Consider the following 27,177-nt stretch of genomic DNA (forward strand, 5'->3'; position numbering starts at 1 on the left):
TGTTCATCCTAAATTATATCATTTGTAGGTATGGGATACCTTCATCCATCGTAACTGATAATGGAGGATAGTTTAAGAATAAAGACCTAGATGAGCTTTGCGAGAAATTCATAATAAAACATTGGTCATCAGTATATTACCCTGAGGTAATGGACAAGCTGAGGCAACTAACAAAACCCAACTAACTATCTTGCGCAGAACAATGAACAAATCCAGGAAGGATTGACATCTGTAGCTCAATCCTGCACTATGGGCTTACAGAACAAGTATCAGAACACCTATTGGGGCCACACCTTTTTATTTGGTGTATGGGTCCGAAGCAGTACTACCTATTGAAGTAGAAATACCATCTCTAAGAGTTTCCTTGCAAGGTTTTGTTACTGATGAAGATCATAGAATATCTAGATTGCAAGAACTCGAATTGCTGGATGAGCATCAACAAGTGGCATTTGATCATCTCAGAGTATATAAGAAGAGAATGTCCAGAGGATATAATAAGAAATTTAGACAAAGAGAATTTCAGGTTGGTGACCTAATCCTGAGAGAAAATCCTAAAAATCAACAGTTTTGAGACAACAAAGGGAAGTTTGAACCCAACTGGCTGGGTCCCTACATCATTACTGCAATATTTGGCTCTGTTGCTTGTCAACTCTCAAACTCGGAAGGAGAACAACTCTATGAACCGATTAACACCATCCACTTAAATAAATTCTTCGCTTAGCATTCTCTACTCTAGCATACTTGTACAACTGAAAAAGTCTTGAAGAAATCCTAAAAATTGGAAAAATTCCTTAAAAAAAAAAAAAAATAAATAAAGAGAGAAAATGCCCTGGTGAAAACTTGGTAAATAGGCACCTTGGTAAAATTTTTTTTTTTTTTTTTTCTGCCAAGCATGTGAAAACCTGGCAAACAGGCACCTCTTGTACTCAAGCGCCCCATCTATGAACACAACATTGGCATTTCCCGCTTTCATGCATCTTTTGCTTTCGCTTGTACATATTTTTCAGTCACTTTCATGACATCTTGGTTCGTTGAAACCCTCATGACTTGAAACTGATCAACATCCTAGTCTTAGGTTACTCGACAAAGCACATTACATATCTTAAGCAGTGTCAACCAAGTCATCTTTCCGTCAGTGAAACCTGGTCATCCACTCTGAGTCAGTCACCTGTCTCCTAACTACCAAAGAGTTTTATCATTGAGTAAACAAGCAAAACAACATAACGGAAAATAATCACTAAATAGTTTGAGCTATGAATGGAAATTTTATTTGTATGTTGTCATTTATATTGGTTTTTGATTATTATCCCTTTGAGTAACTCATGGAAGTCTATTGTGACTAAGAGGAGCAATGATTGGGGGCATAATATTTTCTTTGTTTTCTGCTTGTAGGAATGATCCCGATGATTTGGAAACATATAAATTAGCTGGGTGTCTGTGATAAGAGCCTTCACATCAAGGAGAAATCACCTCACATACCTCGAATCCGCTTATTTATATGCTACAGGGAGGTCCATATCATTTCTTTGTTTGTTTTGAGGGAATTTCTTTATGATGCAATTTGGGTCCCTGCGAAATCTATCCAAGGATATGAACAAAAAAGGGTCATTGCGGACAAGATAATTAATATTGCAAATTGAAAAAGAAAGGAACTCTAACCTGCCTGTTATGTTCGTTATGCTCAGTGATGAATCTTAAGTATTTTAAATCCAGTGACTAGGTTTAAGTTGCATTTCGCATATCATTTTGCATTTCATTCTACATTTTTGTGGATTTGGAGTGATTTCGGTATGGTAATAATCTCTTTATCTTCTGAAGGAGAGCTGAAAGCATCATCATTTCTTATGCTAAGTGGTCTATTTATCATCATTTCTTCGATCGAGTACTTGTGTTTTGAGATGTTTTAGCTGCATACATAACATTTAATATAGCTTCATACATTTCATTATTACTCATCTGCATTCACCTTATTGCATAGAAAAATAAAAAAATTGCATTATTCATTACTTAGTTGCACATTCATTTATTTGCATATGAAAAGAAACAAAAATAAACATCCATAATAATTTGCATTTCATACATTCATATTGAAAAAAAGAAATGCATACATATAGAATAAAGCATATAAAAGACATCTCATGAACGAATCAACACAAGTGCGATGAAGTCAAATCGGATCTTGTATATATATATATATATCATGTCAAGTCTAAGAGTACAAAATGATGTCAAATGACATATACAAACTCCCATTGGAGCAAGAATCGTATAGGCTACAACAAAATGGGTGTGTCTAAAAAAAAATGTATCCGAGCTACATAAAGAATAGCTAGCTCTGAGCCTCTCCCTCATCGCCTGGTGGAGGAGGAGGAGCCTGATGACCGGGATCCTGTCGAGGTGCCCGAGCTCCCTCAGAATGTGCCATATACTAAGAATAAGGAATCACTGGCTGCGCTACTGGAACTACCACGCTATATGTTGCGACATAGTAGGTTGCCCTACTGTTCTGATGCAAAACCTCCTGCTGGAGGGTGTCTTGCTCTGCTTTCATTACTACGACCTGACAATCGCACTCTACTCTCAGTTCAACTACCTGCTGATCTCACTCAACCCTCAGCTCCGTAAGCTGATGATCTTGCTCCGCAAACTGAGTCTAAGCCACTATCAATTGTGACTGCAACTCTGCAAGATGTGCCCTCATCAGCCGTCTTGTGTCTATCCCCTATTGCTCTCTCATCGGCTCTCCACCTCTAGTACCACCCTGCTCCTCTCACCATTGCCGGACCTATCTCAGAGCTGCTCGCTCCTCCTCAGTCTCACCCAATCTCACTCCTACTCACCCAAGGGATCCACCCTCACCCCTGTGCTATCCACCCTCAGCTAGAACCCTGCTGCTACTAGCACCAGGATCACCACCTGTCCACCTCGGAGCCTCGTTTCTCTGTCCCTGTCCCTATCTCTAGCCCTGTCTCGGATCGTGTCCCTATACCTATGCGGGAGAATCATCCTCGATATCCTCAATGCGCGACGCCTGCTCACCGAGATCAGTAAACCTAGGAAAAGGATTATGCTGAAACCAATCTCTATACTGGGGCAATACCCCTGCATCTGCCACATCATCCATATAATCCCACCTAAGGCACTATAGACCAGTTAGCTCCTGCATCGCTAAAGCATAAGACAATCATGGAGACCATCCCTGTCTCTCCTCATCTGCATACCGCACATAAGCTGTGTACTCCTGTGAGATCCCCTAAGGCCGACCACACTGCCTCATCACTCATGAAATGATGAACCGCTCCACAATAGTCTGTGATCTCCCAATCAGTGGGTGCATGACAAAAAGGTCCCTGTAGACTAGCTGCTAGTCATCCCATGGCTCCAAACCTTTGTATGGTCTCCACACTATGGCTATCAAGTCATCAAGTTGTCTCCGCCAAAAATCTGTCTTGCCTAGATGGGGCTGTGGGGCTGTGTAATATAACTGGCATACCTATATATAATCAACTGCCCAAGCTCTCTACTATCATCTACAATAGGCTGACAAATGGGAAGATGCTCCCAAGTCCAAACCTATAAAATATATACACCTGCGGCCATACTTCGACCATCTCTATACACGATCTCATTCATCTCGCGATAAATGTGAGCCAACAAGCAAGAACCCCAGCCAAGTCTCTAAGGTGTCTCCATCAATCTCATCAACATCCTCCCCCAACCACACTAGAAACCCTGCTGCCCTCTATCTGGCATCACAAAATAGCCAATGAAACTTGCTAGAACACACGCCAGAGGAAACTCCTTGCTGTATCTGCAATATGTCCCAACTAATGGAATGGGTCAAAATGTTAGGATCCCTGAAGACATGCCTCACTACCTGTAGTCCAGGAAGGTGCCCTGAATCATAATCCACCTTATCCCCAGCGAAAGGGATACAGAGGATCCTATATAAATCCTCAGGAGTGATAGTCAACTCCCCCACCGACAGATGAAACAAACCACACAGATATTTGGCAAACCAAGAAGATGAGTCAAACCACATAAATTAATTTGAGCCTTCTCAACCTTAGATAAATGTTGAACTAATGCCATAGTAGGAGGATAAACACATCTAAAGAGCATAGGAGGTAATCGAACCTGCAAAAGCCCAACAACAAAGCATCAGAAAACATTTTAAGTGAGCCTACAAGAGAAGTAAAACATCACGCAAATCCAACTAAGTCAAATGCAAAATCAAATTTTCACATTTAGACCTTCAAAAATGCTCATTGTCTCTCGAATGACAAAACACAGAGAAGCAACATCTCGTACGAGTCAGGAATAGGTATCATACAATAAAACAACCCCAAACAACAAAATATTAGACTTCGCATGACAAAATGGTCTTTTTACAGACCTGTCGTACAATACAATGGTAGGGCCCGAATGACAATTCTAGTGACCTTAAATGACAAAAGAAATTTTAACAGTTACTTGTACAAGACAGGATCCTGTCTCGCACGATAAAACGTGAAACCTGACCCCAAACATGCGAAAAACTTGAAAAATGAACAAAAAAATTCAAAATTGAAAACATAAAGAGGCTTAAGATCGATCACTTACCACTAGCTCATAGTTTTGGGGTTGATTATGTCTTCTCTGGTGCTCGAATTGATGCTGATGAGTAGGGACCACCATTTTCTTTGCATAAGGTTTTTTGAATTTTCAAACTTGGAGGGTTAAAATGATTTGAAAATGACACTTTCGTCCCATATATAGCTAAAAACCTAATTTTTCAACTTGCTCTGATGGACATGAAAATTGTACCCTTAGCTAATTCGCCTGTTCTGATTTCATTTTTAGGATCGAAATCAAAATTCGAGATCATTTTGCTAGTCAATTTCACAATTTGAATCACTTAGTGCTCTTTTCGTCAAATGCTCATTTTTTTCTTCCAAATGTGCTCAGTTTCAACACTGAATCTTAATTCAATTTCATTCTACACATCAACTCTACAAATCAACTTTGTTCTTAATTTCTCATCAATCAACGTCGATTCTTTAAAATTGCTTAGAATCAATTTGTGCTTAAATAACTTATTTTAGCCACACAATTTCCTATAATCATTACCCTTGCTATCTTTCGATTTCATTCCCGAGGGGGCATACTCACGACTTTATGATCTCAAACTCATGACCTTATGACCTCGTATCTCAAAGTCGAGAAATTTCTTCAAATCTTCATCAAAAGTCGAGCAAAATATTTTCAACTAAATAAAATCAATTCTTATTACTAAGGGGCATCTCAGCTTCATCGCTTCACATCAAGTTGAGATCTTTCGATCATCTGAATCAAATCAATCCCTAGGGGCATATCAGTTTCATCGCTTCAAATCAAGCTGATATTTGTCTTTCATTTGAATCAATCTCTTAACGTTAATCAGTTTCATCACTTCAAATCAAACTGATTATTCATTTAAACTCAATCAAAAGTTTAAGGAGTATCTTTGATCACACTCAATCTAAGCAGGTGTTCAGTATTCATTTCTTGATCAAGCTAGACAATTTATTCTTCACTCATCGTATCTTGATCAATCAAGTTCAAGATCAATTTTTATCATCACTCACTGCATCTAAGTTCAATCAAGTTCTAGATTAGTAAGATCCGCTTCTTGATCAATCAAGTTCAAGTTCGATATCTTTTGTTTCTATCATTCCTAAGTTCAATCAAGTTCGGGATCAGTATCGCTTTAATCAGACTTCATTCAGCTTTGTTGCTTTGAATCAAGCTAAACAACTTGCTCTTCATCTAGTTTGTGATCAATCAAGTTCAGAACTGGTATCTCCTAGACATCACACATTGTTTGAATCAACGCACTGCTCGCACAATAATTCAAAGAGGGGCAAATGTAATACCCTAAAAATGGTCATCTAAACCATGGGCCCCTAATCTCGACAACATCACCAAGGTCCTAACCAAAGGCAATTAAATTAACCTTGAGCACATTATTAATTCTCAAAATCATCAAATATCACTTGGCAAATCAATTACTCAATATTAATTAAATATTCATTTAATTAAATGAATCATTTTCAAAAATATCATTTTGATCAATTATCCTATTTTAATTTATTAAATATCCTTGCATATTTAATTAATTAATAAATTTGCCATTTAATCATGCAAAAGGAATTAATTTATTACAAAACAAGAATTAATTACAAAACAAAGAGTTGAATTGAAAATTAAACAAAATGAATTGAATTGAGAGAGAAATAAAACTTGAGATATTATTTCTTTTTCTAAATTTAGAACTTGAAATCAGAAAAGCAATTAATTGAATTATTGAATTATTCTCTAAAATTGGAACTCAAAGCTTTTCAGAAAAAGAAGTTCAGTTGCATTGAAAAGACCTTTTTCTTGAATAAATCAAATATATGCATGGAATTATCTATTTTTATCATATATGCATGGAATTAATTTATTATTATTTTCCAATGCAACTTGAACTTCCTATCTAAATGCATTTCAATTAAGCTATAATTGGAATCTATCTCAAGGTTAACTCAACTTGATTTCTCAATTATTTTCAATTAATCCTAAATTAAGCTTTTTCATCATCTCTCTTGTAATTCTCTATAAATTCAGTCTTTAGCTCTCATTCCAATTTACCCCAGAGATTTTTGAGAACATGCTTTGAGATTATTATCACGCTAATTTTGCTCTGGAGTCATTGAAGATCATTGCGATTTTTAGATTACTTGCACTCATTATTATTTGAATCCATATTGCTTGAATTGATTATTGCTTGAATTATTCATCCATCTTGCATCCATATAGTTAATATCATATAGATTAAATCCTTCATCTTGGTGTAGTATATTCACTGGTGTTGCTTATAAAAATCTAAGAGCAATCTTATACTCGCATCTTTAAGAAGGCAATTAGTCACTTTTTTATGGTTTTTTACTTATTGATTATTGATTATTAACCATGTATATAATGAATTAATTGAAGTGTTGTGCTTACAGCTACAGGTTCACTTTTTCACACACACAACACCAACACATCAATTCAGAATTAATGATAGCTTTGATAAATGTATACCGAACTGATGCCAATCAACATCACTCAAGTCTCTAGTGGAGGGGAAGAGACCCCCAATCTATCTCTAATGTACTCAAATGATTCCTTAGGCAAATGTTTAGTGAAGATATTGACAATCTTCTCTTTAGTGTTCACATAAACCAATCTAACTTCATTTGCTTCCACCTTCTCCTTTAAAAAATTATACTTGATATAAATGTTCTTTGTTTTACAATGAAATACCAGATTCTTTGATATGTCAATAGCAATAGAGTTATCACAGTGAATGACTACTGGTTCATTACAATCTATCCTTATACCCTTCAACATTTGCTTCATCTAGAGAACTTGTGTACAATTAGTAGCAGAAACAACATACTTAGCTTCAGTAGTAGATAAAGAAGTACATGACTATTTCTTGTTGATCCATGAAACAAGTTTCTTTCCAAAAAAGAAAGCTCCACGGGATGTGCTCTTCCGTTCATCATCTCCGACTCAATCTGCATATGTATATGCACATAGTGTAAAGTCATAATTTTTAGGATACCACAAACCATACTCAGTTGTTCCTTGTAAATAACTAGAAATCCTTTTCACCGCTCTCTCATGATTCTCTCTAGGATCACTTTGATATCTTGATACAAAACAAACTGTATTCATTATATTTGGTCTAGTCTGACTCAAATATAATAAACCTCCAATCATAGATTTATACCTTGTAGGATTTACCGAATCTGATGCATCTTTCTTTGTCAATTTTTCACTTGTAACCGTAGGAGTACCAACCAGTTTATAATTTTCCACACCAAATTTCTTCAACAACTCTCTAACATACTTAATTTGATATATGAAAATACCTTTATCAGTCTGAGTAATCTGCAAACCTAAGAAAAATTTCATCTGTCCAATCATAGATATCTCAAATTCATTCTTCATATTATCAGAGAATTTCATACATAACTTATCCTCACCTCTAAAAATGATATCATCAACAAAGACTTCAACAATCAATATGTCATCATCAATGATCTTATAATGTAAGTTACTATCAGCATTACCTTTAATGAAACAAAGTTTCAAAATATATTTGTCCAATCTAGCATACCAAGCTCTAGGGGCTTATTTCAATCCATATAAAGCTTTCCTTAATCTGCAAACTATGTTTTTGTCATCTAAAAGTAAAAATCCATTAGGTTTCTCAATGTAAACTTCTTCTTCAAGATCTTCATTCAAAAATGCACACTTGACATCCATTTGATAAAGCTTGTATTTCTTATGGGAAACATAAGCAAGAAATAATCTCACAACTTCAATCGTAGCTACTAGAGAAATTTTTTTATCATAATCAATTCCTTCCTTCTATGAATATCCTCTATATACCAATCTAGCCTTATTTCTCACAACTTGTCCATCCTCATTCAATTTATTCCTAAAGACCCATTTAGTTCCAATAACATTCCTATTTTAAGGTCAGTGAACTAAATTCCATGTGTTGTTCTTTTTTATTTTATCTAATTCCTCTTCCATAGCTCTAATCCAATATTCATCTTTACAAGCTTCAATAACTGATACCGGTTCAACTTGAAAAATTAAACATACCTCATCAGCTGCCAACCTTCTTCTTGTCATTACTCCTTTGTTCCTTTGTTCTTGTCTCCAATGATCCGATTTTCTGAATGATTTAACCTTGCATACCTAGAAGTCTTCTGACTTTCTATTTCTCTGCTCTGATCTTCAGTTATTGTTGAATTTTTTGATATTGCCAGGTTAATTGGTTCAACATTTTGTTTTGATACAGGTGCTACCGATTCACTTATGATCATCTCCACTTCTGGTTCTCTCACATAAGTTCTGATTTGATCTTTATACATCTCATCCACCTTGACATTAGCACTCTTCATAATTCCCTGCAATATTTTGCTATAACATCTATATGCTTTGCTTCCATTAGAATAACCAAGAAATATCTCTTCATCACATCTAGGATCAAACTTTCCAATGGAACAATCTCTTTTAATATAGCATTTACTACCAAATGTTTTGAAATGCTTAAACTGTGATGGTCTTGAAAAGCACTGAGAGGGGGGGGGTGAATCAGTGATACCAAAACAGGCACAACTTCAAACACTAACCAATAGATGAACTTAACCAAGAATTTAAACAAAATACATATCCAAAATGAAATAACAACATCCACATAAAGTAGAACATCCACCATAACATGCATTTATACGTGGAAAACCCAAATAGGTAAAAACCACGATGAGATGAAACTCACAAGTTAACTATCTGCAGTAATAGATAACTGACCGGTTAAGGTCTTATAAAGTGCTCTGCTAGGAGCGAATCTTGTAGATACCAAGCTTGATTAAAAGCTTATACTTTGTTAAGAGTACTACCCTATTAAGAGTAACCTTGCTGGAGGATTTAAGAATCCAAACTAATGGATCACCTTGTTAGAGGATTTGTACAATGAAGCTTGTTAGAGCTTACCCAGTTAGGGGATTTGATTCTGTTGTAATGATTAGAAAACAACAAGAAAGGTTTGATCTATTCTGAGTAGCACAAGACTTGCTTGATCAGATCATTCTAAGTACATTCAACACTGCTCTTCATCTTAACACTTATCGCTTTTCAACAAAAGATTTCACTCTTTATTCATATCAGTATTCGCATAAATCTCCTCTTCTATATCTCTGCTCTCTTTCTCTCTCACTAAGATGTCTTTAAATAGTCATACAAATCTTATGTTGTCCATAGGAACACAATTTCCTAGGTGCATTGTATCTAGACAGTTAAACATAACTCATCACAAAAATGACCACAAAAAAAATGGTGCTGGTAACCCATCACAAAAATGGATATTAGTTAGAACAGTCAATACCGGTTGGAACAAAATATGTGAACTGGTGTCCTATAATCTTCTGCTTGATCTTCATCTTCATCTTCATTTTGATGCTGACTTAATGTAACCATAGGTTATTTCTTAGGAACATACCGGTTGACACAGAGTACTAGTTAGAGATAGACCTTAAACATACCGGTTAACATTGTAAATCAATGAAGTTACACCGGTAGTCAATGTAATCATATGTGTGTGAGAGTGTTTCATCAATGACAACAAGTGATGAATACATGATAATCATCATCAAGTCAACAATCTCCCCCTTTGGCATTGATGGCAACACAAATTTTTTTAGAGTAATACAATACCGCTAAGTGTACATACACAACATATATACATATGTACTCATATTCCCCATTTTTAATGCAATACTCCCCCTTAATGCATGCATAAATACAAAATTTTCAAAAACACACATACATATTATTAGTCCCCCTTTGACAACAATGCCAAAATGATAAAGTAAAATATATACATATATATATAGAAAATATGTATCAAAGTGTTCATCATATATTACAATTTTAAACAAGTTCATGCATTGGCTAGTCTCATAGAAATATCATTGAAATTGTGCTTCATCTGGGATAAAGAATTTTCCCATGATTCCAATATGTTATCTGTATACTCAGAGGTAGACATCAACTGGGAATAGAATTCTTCCATTGAGTCTAGCGTGTAGGTTTCAGGAGTAGCAAGAATAGCTTCTGCATTGGAGTAGGCTCTCTGAAGAATGTTGACCTGTGAGGTGAGCTGACTCTTGAGCTCTCTTAGAGATCAAAATCTCTTAGCCTTCTCATTATCATTCTTGTTCAGTCTATCATGAAAATCATCTATAGACCGGTTAAAGGCATGAATGGAGTCCTGGAGTGGGACATATGACTTGCATAACCTTTCTATTTCCTACTCGGTTTCAACTTGACTCTTAGAAATATCAGAATAAAAGAAAGTAACATTGGAGGTAGAGGCAATAGACTAGACAAAATGGCTGGAGAGGAGCGGCAAGCAGATCGGTGAGCGGGAAATTCAAATTTCAAACCTGGGTATGGCAATCTTTCTGCGGGTGGAGCTGGTAATCAGGCTGGTTTCCAGGCTTCTCAGGGTACTGAGGGGGACAAGGCGACAGTCAAATCGGTGGAAGACAAAGATTCCAAAAATAGGGACCCACATGATAGAGGTAAAGAAAAGAAATGGTCAGCGCTTTTTGGAGTCAGGCCACTGGTGAAATCTGGGCTTCCGAAAGTTAAAAATATATCTGATCCCGCGACAAGGGTTGTTGCTATCTCTGTTCCAGATAAGTTGGTTGATTTCATTGTGTCTGGTTTAGCTATGACCTTAGTTGGAAGGTTTGCTAGTTTTAGGCCTAACATTGATGTTGTTAGGAATTTTATAAGGAGGAAATGGGTTCTCAAAGGTCAAGTGGATGTGGCGACATTGCCTAGGGGTTTTTTTTCCTTTGCTTTTAATAACAAAGAAGATATGAATAAAGCTTTATGTGAAGGGCCATGGATGTTTAGCAAGTCAACCTTGGCTTTAAAGAAATGAGCTCCTAAAATTTCTCTTGATGAGTCCTTTTTTGTGTCGGCACCTGTGTGGATGCATCTCCCTGGCCTTCCACTGGAGTTCTGGAATGAGGAGGTCTTTAAAGGAATAGGAGGATCTTTTGGAGAACTTCTATCAATCGACCCGATGACTGCAGCTAAATCAAGGTTGGTTTTTGCTCGTATCTATGTTAATGTTAATCAAATGATGGATATGCCTCAATCTATTGAGATTCTATCTAAATTGGGGAAATGGACCCAAGTGATTGAATATGAATCTCTCCCATTTGTTAGTTTTCATTGTAAAAAATTGGGTCATTGGGCAAAATCCTGCCCGCTCAAGAAAAGTAAGATTGGCAAGAGTGGTAGTAGTTCGAAGTAGAAATGGAAAATGAAAGGGAAGAGAGAAGACCCACCTACAGAGTGTGTTCCTGAGAAGGAAGTGATTGAGTTGGAAAATGAGGAAAAGAAGGATATGAATAGTAATAATGAAAATTCTGTTTGTGCTTGTTCTAACAATCAAAAAGAGAGCAACAAGGAGGAAGAGCAAGGGATAGATGTAAATGCTCAAAAATTTGAATCAGAGGACCAAAAGGGAGGGCCTATCATCTAGGATAAAGCTGATGAGAGTTCCAATGATGATGCTTCTGCTTCATCTAATTCTAAAGAAAATGGGGGAGACTTTAATGAAGCACAAGACTATAACATTTCGGATTTTGAGCCTTTTCTATTATTAACCAATGGAATTCCTAAGCCAATCCAATGCAAAACTCCACCTAAAAGTTTGGAAATGGTGGCTCTTGAGGGAAATCTTAGGATTCTCAATACTAAAGAAGGCAAATCAAATAATGGAGGACCCAATGGAGGTATTTCAAATAGAAGCAAGAATAATAAAGTGGCAAACGTTGGAAGTCAACAAAAAGAAGGGGAGACCTTCTCTAAAAAATAAAAGGGAATAAGAAAGTTGGAAGAACCGTGCTGATGGAACACAGAGCTCCATCGAGTCAGCCTTATCCCTGGTTAAAGTATGAAGATAATTTCATGGAATATAAGAGGGCTAAATGCCTCCCATAAGTAGGATGTGTTATGTAATATTATAAGAGATCATAAACCGGATGTTGTCCTTGTTCAGGAAACTAAGATGTGTAAGGATAAAGTGGAAATGATTAGAATATTAAAAAATAATGGAGTTATTGGAACCAGTTCAGAGGGTGCCTTTGGAGGAACAATGATTTTTTGGAACCAAAATACTATTATAGGGAAGGAAATTATTTTAGAAGTCAATAGGACCTCAGCTCTGCTTGAGCATATTAAGGATAACTTTGTCTGGGTTATCACTAATGTCTATGCGCCTAATTCTAAAGCTGGAAAATCTAAATTTTGGAGGAGCCTTGCTGAAGACATACTAAATTTTGCTGATAAAAGATGGATAATTATGGGAGATTTCAATACACCTCTTAAAGAGGATGAAAATGTCATGCCCAAACTTTTGGGCACAAACGGAATAATTTTTTTTTTTAAATACTTAACTTAATACAACTAACTTAATTAAAATACTCTACTAAGTACGATTAACTTAAATAAAATAATGCAACTTTGTTTGGTTTTAACTACATTTGTGTGATTCAGGCAATTAAATTCAATTAGGGATAAAGTTAACTAAGTCTTCAAGGAGCTAATATTTCTCCCAAAAGGGTTACCACTAGTCTCCGTTAATAAATAATTAAAATCTCAAGCCTAACGAATAATCTCAAATTTGCATGGTCTAAAATTTTACCTTATCTTTCTTAACCACCTTGGTTCTAAATTTAATTATCCTCGTCATTAAAACACCTTATTAAAATAAAACCCCCATGAATTAAAAATACTTTATAATCTTCGACTTAAATGGCCCTCTTGGCCCTACGAATAATATTGTGTTTATATATTTTTTTGAGTCTAATCCACCAAGTATTAAAATCTTCTTATAAAATTTCTTCTACATTTGCCCAATATTTAAAAAAAAAAAATATACAAAACTTAATTTTACATCTAACAAATTTAATTACAAATAAGTACTAATATTAATCCACTTTTATATATGTATATATATATATCTATATATATATATATATATACACATATATTTATTCACTTATATATTTTATCTATGATTGTATTCTAAAGAAGGGTTTATATATAAGTTTATAAATACAACCTACAGAGGGGGTGGGGCTTTTATTCTATTATAATGAGCCACCCCTTTTAAAATATTCCTCCCACCACACACATACTTATTTAAAATTCAATGTGTGTGTTTGCCCTAACCCGAAACTAGGGTTAGGGCAACTATGTTATCATTTATTTTCCCCCTTTTTTTTTGGTCTTGTGCTGTGTGTGCGTGTGAATTTCTTTTTTTTTTAACTTGTGAGTGTGTGTGCTGTGTGCAGGTTGGTCGGCGGCCACGGGAGGCGGCGCGCAGGGCCGAACCCGAAGCCAACTTCCATATTTTTTTTTGTTTGAGTTGTTTGGTTAGACGGGCGGAGGAAGGGAGAGGGAGAGCTGACGGAGGGGTGGAGATTTTACGCGGCGTAGCGGGGAAGGCGGAGCGGGGTGGGCACCGCGGATTGCGGACGTCGCCGCCCGCAGGTTGCGGGTTCCGCAGGCTGCGGACGGCGCTGCCCACAGTCTGCGGCACTGCAGGCTGCGGGCGCCGCCGCCCAAAGCCGCGCCCCCGCCGATTTTCCAAAGCATGTTTTTATTTAAAAAAACGTTTTTACTTTGTTTTAAAACAAAGTTATAACATGCAAAAATTTATATAATGTTTTTTTTTTTTCTTCTATTTACATATATATATATATAAATATATGTATATATATATATATATTTATATATATATATATATTTTGGTAAAAAAAAATACATATAGTTTTATATTTTGGGATGGGCAGTTTTTGCACATATACAGATTTTTTAATAATGTATATATATATTTATATATATATATATATATATATATATGTATGTATATATATATATATATATATATATATTGGCTTATTTAACAAGAGGGTTAGTTTCCTCTCTTTCTTCTGTAGTAAAATCAGATCTGTAAATATATCATTTTTTTTTTAGAAACAGATTTTTCAAATAATACTTAATGTTTAAAATGTATATATATATATATGTATATATATATATATGTATATATATATATATATGTATATACATATATATATTTATATATGGTTATTTGTCACTCAACTAGGCATATTCTTTATTTTAAAACTAACAATGCATTCTATTAGCAACTAACAATGTAATCTTTTTGGGTAACAAAATAAACCTAAAACTAAATGTTTTTTTTTTTGAAAGAAAAATAGACTACTATAGAAAAGTTTTATTTCTGCTATTCATGGAGAAATACATAACTGGTTTATTTATTTGCAGCAGCTTATTAACATAAGTAACATGCAGTAATAAACTACATCTATTTGCAGAAATCATAAAAATTGCATTTGATTAATTTTTTTAATTTTTTTTCCTTTTGTAAATCATGAAGATTTATATCCAATTTAGTACATTCCTTCATTCCTTTGCAACACTAACTAGAGTGAGAACAATATACATACTTCTTTAGCAATTTAAATACAAGTAAATATGAACACAAAGGTTTTGAAAATAAAACATCTACTTTTTCCTTTCCATGGTAATAGAAATACATTGCTTTACTTTTTGGAAAATAAATACAAAAACGACTTTCTCTTTCTTTACAAGCTAACATTGAATACATATTCTTCTTTCCTTGTAAATAAACACAATCTAGCTCACTTTTTTTTTTCCTTTACAAACTTCAATAGTGAATACATTGTCTTTTAACTTTTTCTGCAACATAAAACAGCCACATAGCTCTTTAAACCTTCTTTTCCCATCCCATGCAACCTGCAATAAAAACACATCTTGACCATGGAGAGCTCACCTCCCAGCCTAGGCTTACTAGAAGCCACCCCCGAGCTTGGAGAACCAAGCACTAGACGGGTTACAAACAAGAAAACTCCACAACAACATAGGAAGACACTCAACATACAAATTTCCCATCCCAAGCTACACTTTCACCACATTCGTGATGATTCTTCCATGGGTGGAAGTGGACCAAGTACCAATGGGGAGATTGCAAGCCAAATACAACACAAGCCACCTCATGGCAATACAAATGCAACAAAATACTTCCACAATCCTTATGCCCCCCAAAAGGCTCAAGGCCATATTTACTCCCCTTATGACCCCCAAATGCGTACACAAGGCTATGCAACAAGGGTCACAGAGGACACCCTTGAGATCACTCTCCATAAGGAGAGCCTCTCACCCAAGGCTGTCATACTCCTTCCACCCCAAGATCATCCTACCCTCCCAAGAGTAGGAGATCTTGGACACTCCCAAAAACAACAAGAACACAAAACAAAACACAAAGAAATGAACTACACATTCTTTACTTCAACAAAAAACTTCATAAAACACTTTCTTTACAAGCATCTCTTTTCTTCAACAATACAACCTAAACTAACATAAACAACATAAACAAAAGGAGATAAAGAAGAAACCAACCTTATTCTACCAATAGGTATGCTAAAATTAGTTGGGGATGAGCTGCCCAGTTCCACACAAACTTTTCTCCCAATTCCACCAAAAATTCTATTCTCCTACTAATTTTTCAAAACAAAGCATAATCTCCAAAAATGGAGAGTGGGTGATTACTCACTAAGTCTCCAATTCTTGCCTCAGAAGGCCTCTCACACACTTCCCAACCCCTTGGGTGAGGTGAGAGTTTCCCATTGGTTGCTCTTCCCAAACTCTTACACATTACTAAATCCAGAAAGGGAAAAGGTGAGAGAAGATGGGGAAGAGAGTTTGACATCAAAAGGGAAGGTTGTCTATCCTAGGAGGAACTTTCTAAGTTGAATTTTCGTTCACCTTGGAAACACCACTTTTTGAGGTGACTAAACAGTCACATGGGAGAAGTCACATGTTTCAAAATACCCCTAACCCATAGGTATACCCTTTGGACCTTTGGAAAAGCCTTAAAACTGACCCTAGGAGTCCATTTAACCCTTTGGAAACCCAACTGAAGTTTACCTACGGGTCAAACTTGAGTTGACCACTCCCAAGACTCCCTACCCAAGGCAATATTTGGGACCACACTCAAGTTTTTGAATGGCTTTGGTAGAAACAAAACTCCCTCCAAGAGACAAGTCAAAATCAATGACACTAATCAGCACATGTGTCAAGTGACACAATAAAAATACAATATAAAAATCACACATGGAATTTGTCTCTTGTAGGATTACACATATACATAAAAATTAATTTTAACACTCAAGCATCATACACTTCACAAATAAAATAAATTACAAATGGGGTGTTGTCTCTCCAAATAGACAACTCCCGGCTTAACAAACGTACATTGGTCTAGGTTTGGTTCTCCATATAAATTCCATGGTCACATGGATAATTTTCCTGCGCATCTCAATTAACACATTAGTAATTCCAAATAATCACAATTATACATAATCAAATACATAGATTTCATTGCACATCAAACACTCATACATTGTCAACAAAAATTCAATATCTCATTCAAATAAATTTTGATCTCACATAAGCAATTAACGTAATTCTCAAAATTGAACCATTCATAAAATAAGCATCATTTTTCTATCATCAAAATGAAGTCCTACAATTCCAATAATGACATTCACCATTTCAATGTAATTCTAATCTAGCAACATATAAAGTTTCATAATCATCATGCATCAAATAAAGCATCAACATATGTCAATATGATCCAAATCATGGAATCATATAAGTTCTAAGTCCATAAAGCATAAAATGAAGCATCCATAATAGTCTCAATATGCAAATAACTGAAATTGTCAAACTATGTCGGGGTAGGGCCTCATAGAAAAGATGGGAGGCCTCCCTTTGTAGCTGGAGGGAAGACAAGATCTTATGGATTTTATTAATGATCAAGCTCTTATGGATGTGGATCTCCAAAGGATTAATTATAGTTGGACCAATCATAGAACTGGATCCGAGCTTATTCAAGTAAGGTTGGATAGATCCCTGATTTCTCCTGAGTGGCTTTCTAAGTATATTTTCTCTTTGACGTCTATCATTAGGATTGGATCTGATCATTACCCTATTTCTTTTACTGCTAATTCTTTTTCTGCAAAGAGAAATTTCCCTTTTAGATTTGAAAAAGCATGGTTATCCCACCCGTCTTTGGAAGTCTATGTTGTTGATTGGTGGAATTCTGAGATTGAGGGAACGATATTATTTAGAATAGCCAAAAAGCTTAATACTGTAAATTCCAAAATTAAAATATGGAACAAAGAGATATTTGGAGATATCTTTAAAAGCAAAGGCCAAATTAAGACTGATATTAAGGAAGTCCAAGATAAAATCCAAGAGGAAGGGCTTTCAGAGGACTTGAGATTGGCTAAAAATGGGTTGCTGTCTAAATACCATGAAAATATTTCTATTGAAGAGAATTTTTGGAGACAAAGATCAAGAGCCTTGTATTTGAAGGAAGGTGATAAAAACACTCAATTTTTCCACTTGACTGCACTAAAGCATAGGGCGGATAACAAAATACCCAGGTTATCCTGCAATAGGGGGATTTTATTAGATGAAAATGATATAAGAAAGGAAGCTTGGGATTTTTTCAGCAATCTGTTGGGAGGGGTGGACGATCTGGATTTCAGAAATCAAGACCTTATTGTGCAGGATATCCCTCTCATTTTAAATGAGGATGACAACAAAAATCTCTCTCGGATCCCTTCTAATCAAGAAATTAAAAAGGTGGTGTTTTCATTTCAGGGAGATAAGTCTCCTGGTCCAGATGGATTTCCAATGTTCTTCTTCCAAATCTTCTGGCATATTGTGGAGACTGATATCTATAATGGAGTCAAAGAATTCTTTGGTTCAAGGAGGCTTTTAAAAGAATTGAATGTGGCCTTCATCATTCTTATTCCAAAGGTTTCTGGAGCTGACTCTCTTAATAAATTTAGATCAATTAGTCTTTGCAATTCTGTATACAAGATTATCTCTAAGGTTCTTACTTCTAGAATGCTGGATATTCTTCCCAGGATTATTTTAGCCCAACATAATGGTTTTGTCCTTGGTAGACAGATTCTGGATTCTATTATTTAGTTCATGAAAATATTCACTCTTTAACTGTTGCAAAAAAATAGGGTTTTTTTCTTAAGTTGGATATGTCTAAAGCCTATGATAGAGTGAATTGGCAATTCCTTTTCATAATTATGAAAGCTTTTGGGCTTGGGGAAAAAGTGATTCAGCTCTGCTCCTAATTGACTAGAACTTCCACTTCTGCAGTTATTGTTAATGGATCCCCTTACAGTTTCTTCAAAAGTTTTAGAGGGCTAAGACAGGGGGATCCCATCTCTCCATTCACTATTTTTGCTGAAAGTTTGGGCATATTTATTATAAAAAATATGGAAGATGGAAAACTCAAAGGCCTTAAACCTTCATCTTCCAACATAACATGTACTCATGAACAGTTTGTTGATGATTTGATTACTATGGGGGAAGCTACTATTAGGGAAGCGGGAAATATGAATAATGTTATGGATTCCTATGAAATTGCTTCTCGCCAAAAAAATAATTGGGATAAGAGCTCTTTGTTCTTCATCAATACCCCTGTTGAAAGACAAATAAGGATTGAAAGAATCCTTGGATGTAAAATTGCTGATTTTCCTTCAACCTATTTGGGGCTTCTCTTTTGTTTAAAGCCTTCGGAGAATTTTTGGATGAAGCTAGTTGATAGATTTAATTCTAAATTGGCTGGTTGGAAATGAGCTATCCTTAGTCAAGCGGGCAAGGTAACGTTGCTTAAAGCTACTCTTCAAAATTTGCCTATTTATGCCCTTAGTCTATTTAAAATCCCTCGAAAGTTTGCGGAGGCAATTGAAAGAATTCAAAAAAAATTCCTTTGGTCGGGAGTGGAAGACAAAAATAGAATACCCCTTATTGCTTGGAACAAAATTTGTACTCCTAAGGCTTTTGGGGGGTTGGGTTTAAGGAATATTATTTCTATGAATAATGCCTTGTTAGCTAAACAAATTTGGAGAATGAAAGGGGAGGAAAGAGAATGGAATTTAATTTGGAAAAAGAAATATCTTTATATGCAACCATCTAAGGAAGAATTTTTAGAAAACTCTTTTTTTGTTGAAGGCTCTGCAATTTGGAATGCAGTTCAAATGGCTAAAAGTTTGGCTGCTGTTGGAAGAATGTGGAAATTGGGGAATGGAAGAATTATTAGATTTTGGGAAGACATATGGCTCTTGGATAAACCTTTGGAGGATATTCCTATCCTTAAGGAATGGAAAGATTGGTTCAAAAATAGGCATGGTGGCTCTGTTAGAGACTATTGGAGAAACGGGAAGTGGATTGAGTTTAGCCAACAATGTCCGGGATTAAAGTTTCTTGAGATTCTGCTTTATTGTAAAATTTTTAGGAACAATGCGGAGGATAGTTTGATTTGGAGGGAGACTTCAGATGGGAAATACTCTGTGTCTTTGGCAGTGTCTATTCACATGAAAGTTCTGGAAGAGATTCCTCTGTGGGTTAAAGTGTGGATAAAGAAGTTGATACCCAAAATTAATATCTTCTTTTAGATTTTTATCCAAAACAAGGTGCTGACTCTTGATAACCTCCAAAAGCAAGGATTTGTTTTTCCTAATAGGTGTTATCTTTGTTGCAGGGAAGAGGAGTATGCTTGTCACATCCTCTACCAATGCACTTTCAGTCAGGAAAATGGAATATTATTTTAGTAGGTTTAAAGCTGAGCTGGGTTTTCCCAAACTCTCTGGGGGAGTTCTGGCAGTAATGGTACTGTCCTAATTCCAACTCTGAGAATGTTGAGATATGGAAACTTACTCTCCCTAATGTTATATGGAATATCTGGAAGGAGTGCAACAACATGATTTTTAGGGAAAAAGTGCTAACCCTGAAGTAGTGGTGGATAAAATCTATAGAGGGATATTTGAATGTTTAAATGGAACTGATCATGGTTTAGCTGCTAAAGAGGACTTTAATAATGGATGGAACCTCTCTAATATAAAATCTAGTAAGGATAAGGGTAGGGAAGGTCTTGTTTGTTGCTTTCCACCTCAGGGATGGATTAAGGCCAACTTTGATGGGGTGTCTAAGGGGAACCTAGGTAAAGCTGGTTATGGGGGCATTGTCAAGAATTTTGCTAGAAGTTGCCTTGTGGCAATTGTTGGCCCTCTAGGTAATCAAACACGTCATTATGCTGAAGCCTCTATAGCTTTGAATAATTTTATTATTACAAAAAATCTAAATCATGATAACCTATGGCTGGAGGAAGACTCTCTAAACATTATTAAGTGCCTTAAGGGAGAAACTGAGCCATTGTGGTCTATAGAAAATATTATTTTTAAAGCTAGAGAAATCATAGCTAGCTTTAAATTTATTATAATTGAACATGCCTTTAGAGAAAAAAATTTGGTTGCTGATGGTCTAGCAAACCTAGGCGTAATTTCTGAAGCTCAAAGTATATGGTATGGGGAAGCTAATATTAATTTTAATATTAAAGATCTTATAAGAAAGGACAGATTCATGGGTAAAGATGGATCGCACGATTAATCATGAGAGTTTTTATGAGTAATATTCACATTTATAGAAAGGTAATGATGACACTACAGAATGGCAGAATCCTAATCAAAGCTATTAATCATCCGCACACTTTGTGGGTTAGCATTTTCAAAATTTTGAGAGTCATTCGGAAGGAAGCTCCAAAATTGTAGAAGAATAGATTTGGTATAATGAATTTGAAAATGGGGGGGATCTAAGGAGAGAGGAACCAGATAATATTTCTAGATGGAAGGAAATGCCAAAGGTATGGACTAAGCTAGAGAAAGGGTTCATGGCGAATTTCATGGAGAAGTTGGACGATTATGATAAAGGCAGAGTTAACCTAACAGTCACCAAAGTCACTAAAAAATGGATTAACGACTCATTTAAAATTCATGGTGTAAGGTTTAAGTTGGATGCAGACCTCATTGCAATGGTAACAGGTATGCCCCACTTTGGTCTTAATTTTTTTAGAGACTTGAAAGTTTCTAATAATGCGGTTAATCTTTTCCCGTGTAAAGAGAAGGAGAGGGCAAAAATTGGAAAAGCTACGAGGGGGTATTATGATGCTTCCAACATTAAGAAAATTTGGGGCTGTGTGTTGAATGCTATTATGGAATACACTACTGTGGAGGGTCATTTTAATAGGGTCCACACATACCATTTTGTGCTTTTAAATCATTTCAAGCATGAGAAGAGGATTTCCCTACCCTAGTACCTCTTCAGGTCTCTGTCGAGGTCTCTTAATAAGCATAGCAAGAACCCTTCGACTCCGGTGCTTCATTGTGGCCTCATTTTGCTCATTTATGAGTACTGCAAAATTCTTGCCATCTAGGAAAATAAGAGATTGTTTGTGTCTTCGGGGAAAGGTAAGAGGAAGATGGTGGAAGGCGGGCCTAGCAAGGAAGAGTCAACACAGAGCAAAAAGGGAAAAAAAGCTACTGGGGTGAAAATTCAAGAGGACAAGGATAATCAAAAGGAGACAGAGATTGACTCAGAGGATATCAGAAAAGATGGTAGTGAGATGGAAATTGATGAGTCTGGAGGAGAGGAAACCTGGAAAGAAGAGGAAGTGGGGGAAGAGGAAGGAGGAGTTGAGGACATTTCTGATCAAGATAGTCCTACCCATAGTGTTAGTTTAGGCACTATCAATAGCCAGCCAATGGAGGAGTAGGACAATAAGATTAATGAGGAAAAAGAAATAGATATTGAGCAGGAGAAGAATAAGGAATTTGAGTAGGAGATGGACAAGGAGAATTTTAGAAAGGATAAGGATTATGCTGGAGAAGGGTTAATTCTGGATAATCTCAAAAGTCTATCTGAGGCTAGAATGGGTTTTGATAGGTGGGCTTATGAAGGAATCAAGAATCTGGAAAAAAATGGGAAGCAATGGGTAGAGAAAAGGAAGAAAGATGATAGGAACTAGGAGCAGTGGAAGAAGGATATGGAGGAAAAAGAAAAGAAGTTGGAAGTTCAGATTGGTAATCTGGAGGAAGGAAAAATTGCTATGAAAAACCTTTTGGTAATGATTCCAGATATCCTTACCTCTGTTACTAAGAACTTAGAGGAAATATCTAAGGTCCTTGAGGGATCTAGCACTTCCAAACCTGTCATGGACCTTGATATTGATGAGGATGCTATTGAGATAGGGACTGTGGAAAGTGCTCATGGTGGCATGTCAAAGAGAACAAGGGCGAGCATGAAGAAAGCTTCTATGGCCTCTTCTAAGGAAATCCCTAAACTTAGGGATAATATTAAAGAATTGCAAGGGATTAGAAAAAATCTAGCTAATGCCCTGAAAAACATTAAGTAGTTTATTTTCTATCTTTTGTCTATTTTGGCTGGACGTTGCTAGTTTTGTGGGGTTTTTTTGCTGGATTTTGCTCATTTCTATGCTGATTTTTTAGCGGTTTGTTTCTTCTTGTTTCTTAATGCTCTAATTTCTTAATTATCTTATGTAAAGGGTTTTGGGGTCCCTTCAAAACCTTCTTTTCTCATAATCAAAAACATTGGAGGTAGATGCAAGATACTTCCCTCCAAATTCAATAGCTTTCTTCAATAGACTTCCATTATGAGATAAAGCCATTTTGCCACTTTCAATATTCTTAGCTAGTTTGTCTCCATATTTCTTCTTGTCGCTCTTCTTAGCAAACATTTGAGCAGCATCTTCAAGCGATTTGATTTGATCAAATGCATCTGCAACTAACTAACCAAGTTTGCTGATGGGAGTGGGAAGATGTGCAACAGTTGTTTCCGATAGTAAACCAGACAAAATTTCTACTGCATTCTAGATTGTCTTTGCTTCAATCCTTTGCTCTTTCAGTCACTTCTTGTGTGCTCAAGATTGCATAACATTAGCAATCTTCATCATTTCTGATGCACTCAAGGTGTTCATGTTAATGGGTCCTGAGATACTTAAAGAATCTTCATCATCATCATCATCAAGTAGTTTCTGCTTCACTGGTTCAGGGGGTACACTCTTAATGATGGCTCTTTCTATGTTCTTCTCTATGGTATCTTCAGTTTTCTTAGTAATAGCTTCCTCAGTAGACTCATTTTGAGTAGTTTCAATGACTGGTGGAGATTGGGGTTTCTCCAGTTGTTCTTTTTCTGGTTCATTATCCATTGTCAGTTGAGTGCCTGATTGTTCAAATAATGTAACTTGTACTTCAGTGATTGTAGGAGGATCCATATCTAGTGCAGTAATGTCTCTAGATAGGTCTATCGTGTCCTAAACAACTTCATCAATAAGAATAATGGAATCATCCTTCTTCTTGATTGGATAGACTATGTCAGCTTGAACAATTTCCTCTTCATCCATTTCCAGTCGAGGAACATCATATGTAGTTTCATCCTTATAGGTAGAGTGGATGTGTTCTTCCCTTTGTTTGATTACACATGCTAGCTGATGAGTCTCAGACTCAATAGCTGCCCTTTTTGCATTAAGGAGCTTCAATCTGCTCATTTTAAAATCAAAATATGCTTTGTATTCCTCAATTAAAGCACTAATTCCATCTAATGATAGATTGAGTAAATATTGTACAAATATTTCATCAAAAATCTGCTTTTCTAGTTGAATAGCTTCTTCCCATTTATCTAACAAAGTATTATACAAAGAGATTGAAATATCTTTCTTCAAATCATGCTGAAATCTATTGTAATGACCCAAATAAGTTATTACTTGTTGGATTACTTGCTTCTGCTCATCTTTAGTGAAAGAATCATAATGTTCTTTGACATTTTAAAACCTTTTTCTTCATAATGACTTCATTGTCCTCTCAAAGACTATGTCAGGTTAGTAGGTAGCAATATCTATAGGTGTAGTTGCCTTTGGCACTATCTTTACCTTCTTAGGTGTTATGCCAGTTGTTTTTTCCTTCTTTGGTTCTTCTTCATAATCTATACCCTCAGACACTGGTTGCAAAATTAGTTTCTAATTTCTCTTATTTGGTGCATTCTCCTTCTTTTCATATACTTTAGGTGATGGTTTCTTCTTGGTTAGGACACTCTGAGTCACCCTTGTGGTCTTTTACACAGGAGATTTTTCATCAGACTTCTTTTTCTTTCCTTTTACTTTAGCTACAGGTGCAATTCCGGTATCAGTTGGTGCAACTTGGACTGCCACAATGTCCAATTTTGCCTTCTTTTTATCTTTAGGCGATGCTAATAGGGTATTAGCATAGCCGATTAGTAAATGATGATTAACCTCATAGCTCATATCTTCCATCTCTTCCTCTTTAAATTCAATTGTTTGCATCAAGCAAAAGTCAGTGGTAACCATGAAGATTATGTCTTTTTCAAAGTGTTTAACCACATCTTCAGGCAACCTCATTCTCATGCTCGTCGTTTTCTAAAATTCATTAAAATACTTGTTCATGACAGCTGAAAATTTATTCTTCATAGCCTTAATGTTGTTCTTGATCTGTGCATTGACCGGTTGTTCCTTGGACCATTCAATATCTCCAATACCCAGTAGGAAGTTCTAAAAATAAAAAAATAACCCGGCTAACAACTGACCATATTTGAACTTTTCTGTGTTGTCCTTCTTAATGGATTTCAAATTTTGAAATAACTGGTCTCTGACAGCTTCACAAATATCATAGTCTGCATTATCAACAATCATTCAATGTGTTGTGTGAATTGCTGCAGATGGAACACTGTTAAGTCTACTAGAGTAGAATACCCGGTAGCCTATCACCATTGCTGCCAGTTTCACCATAGGTTCTCTAATAGTGTTGATAGAGAAAGAACGCTTATTAGATGTAGAACCAGTTAGCTTGAAGATAGTGTCCTTTGAAATTCTTCTTAACACAGGAATTTCACTAGTTGAGCAATAAACCGCTACAAGTCTAATAGCCTCCTTGGTTATTTTATGGGTCCTTTCCAAATACATATTCTCTCTGTGGACTCAACTCAAGATGATTCTTATGTGTTCATCCTCAAAAGCTTCAACAAAATATGTGGCATTATGAAACCCTTTTTCAAAAACCCTAGGATATTTTGCTTCAATTTTTCATTCTTATCACAAAGTGATTTCAGCTGAGTATAGATGTGTAGACTCCTAAATCTTCTATTTTGCAATCTATATAGTTGGACAAGTCACCTTTGACCACAACACCACTCAGGACTTGTGATAATCCATTATAAGACATAATTTCATCTACCTTTAGAGATTCCTCAAGCTCAGCAGTGATCATCAACCTTTGTACAGGCTTAGAAGTAGATGCCATTCTAGATAAACAAGTTTCGAAGCAGTATACAAAGAAATACCTTGTATCTTGCACATCGCTCCATTTTCCAGTTGAAATGTTCAAATGCACACCCGTTCGCCTCTCTGCAACTTTCGATTCAGCTAGATTTCTCTAATCACAAAGTAATTCGCCAATTTACATCAGGACAATCTTGTTCTGCTATGCAATCGCTTCAAATTTCTTTTTCGAAAGAGTTAGGGTAAAAATGATAAGGTAAAACTTGTTTTTATCCTCTTTACCAACTGTAATAATTGCTCACACTTTAGGTTACAAACCCTAATTTTCTTCTTCCAATTCTGGTTCATATCCAAGTCCGGTTCATATCCTCTCTGGTTCATATCCAAGTCCGGTTCATATCCAAGTCTAGTTCATATCCTCTCTGGTTCATATCCAAGTCTGGTTCATATCCAAGTCCGGTTCATATCCTCTCTGGTTCATATCCAAGTTTGGTTCATATCCAAGTCCGGTTCATATTGAATTATTCTCTAAAATTTGAATTATTGAATTATTCTCTTTTCTTCTTCCAAGTCTGGTTCATATCCTCTCTGGTTTCCTCAACATAAACTTTCTGCTGGCCTTTTTGATCCTTGAAAGAGTTGTCCGGTCTGTTATTTCTTGATCTACAAAACTTTGCTAAGTGCCTCGGTTTGTTGTAGTGGTAACAGACCATACCAGATGATCTCCAGGGTCCTGCATTTCCTCTTTCTATTCTTCTTCTATAGTTCATAGCCACATGAACAAAGTTATTATAAAAGGTGCAAACAACATTTGTTGCCTTTTCCATTTCAAATGGACTAAACTGGTTGCCATAGGATCTTTGCCAGTTTTGGTTTACCCGATTATCAAAATTCTTTATTCGGTCACTATTTCATCTAGGATGCATGTCTGGTACAAGATTGTTTGATCCATATCTGCACTCAATATGTCTATGCCCATACATTCCACATGTGTAGTAATGACCTTCAAACTTTCTAGACACATACCTAGCATTAGTATTGTAATTTGCATTTTTGTTAGGTTTGTTTCTACAGACATTTGCAGTATGACCAGGTTTGTGACAAAAAAAGTAGATAGGTTTAAAAACCTTCTTACCGGTAGTCTTACTGACTTTAGAAGTAGTTTTGTTTTTTGTACTGGAGGATTCACCTTTTTCAGTTGTATGAAAACCAAGTCCAGAGATATCACCCTTCATTTCTGTGATTGAATTTGTTCTTCCAGCATGGTAGAACTTTTGATGAACTTCTCCAATTTCTCATTGGCTTCA

This window comes from Cryptomeria japonica, chromosome 3, assembly GCF_030272615.1.
Source record: "Cryptomeria japonica chromosome 3, Sugi_1.0, whole genome shotgun sequence".
Classification (NCBI taxonomy): domain Eukaryota; kingdom Viridiplantae; phylum Streptophyta; class Pinopsida; order Cupressales; family Cupressaceae; genus Cryptomeria; species Cryptomeria japonica.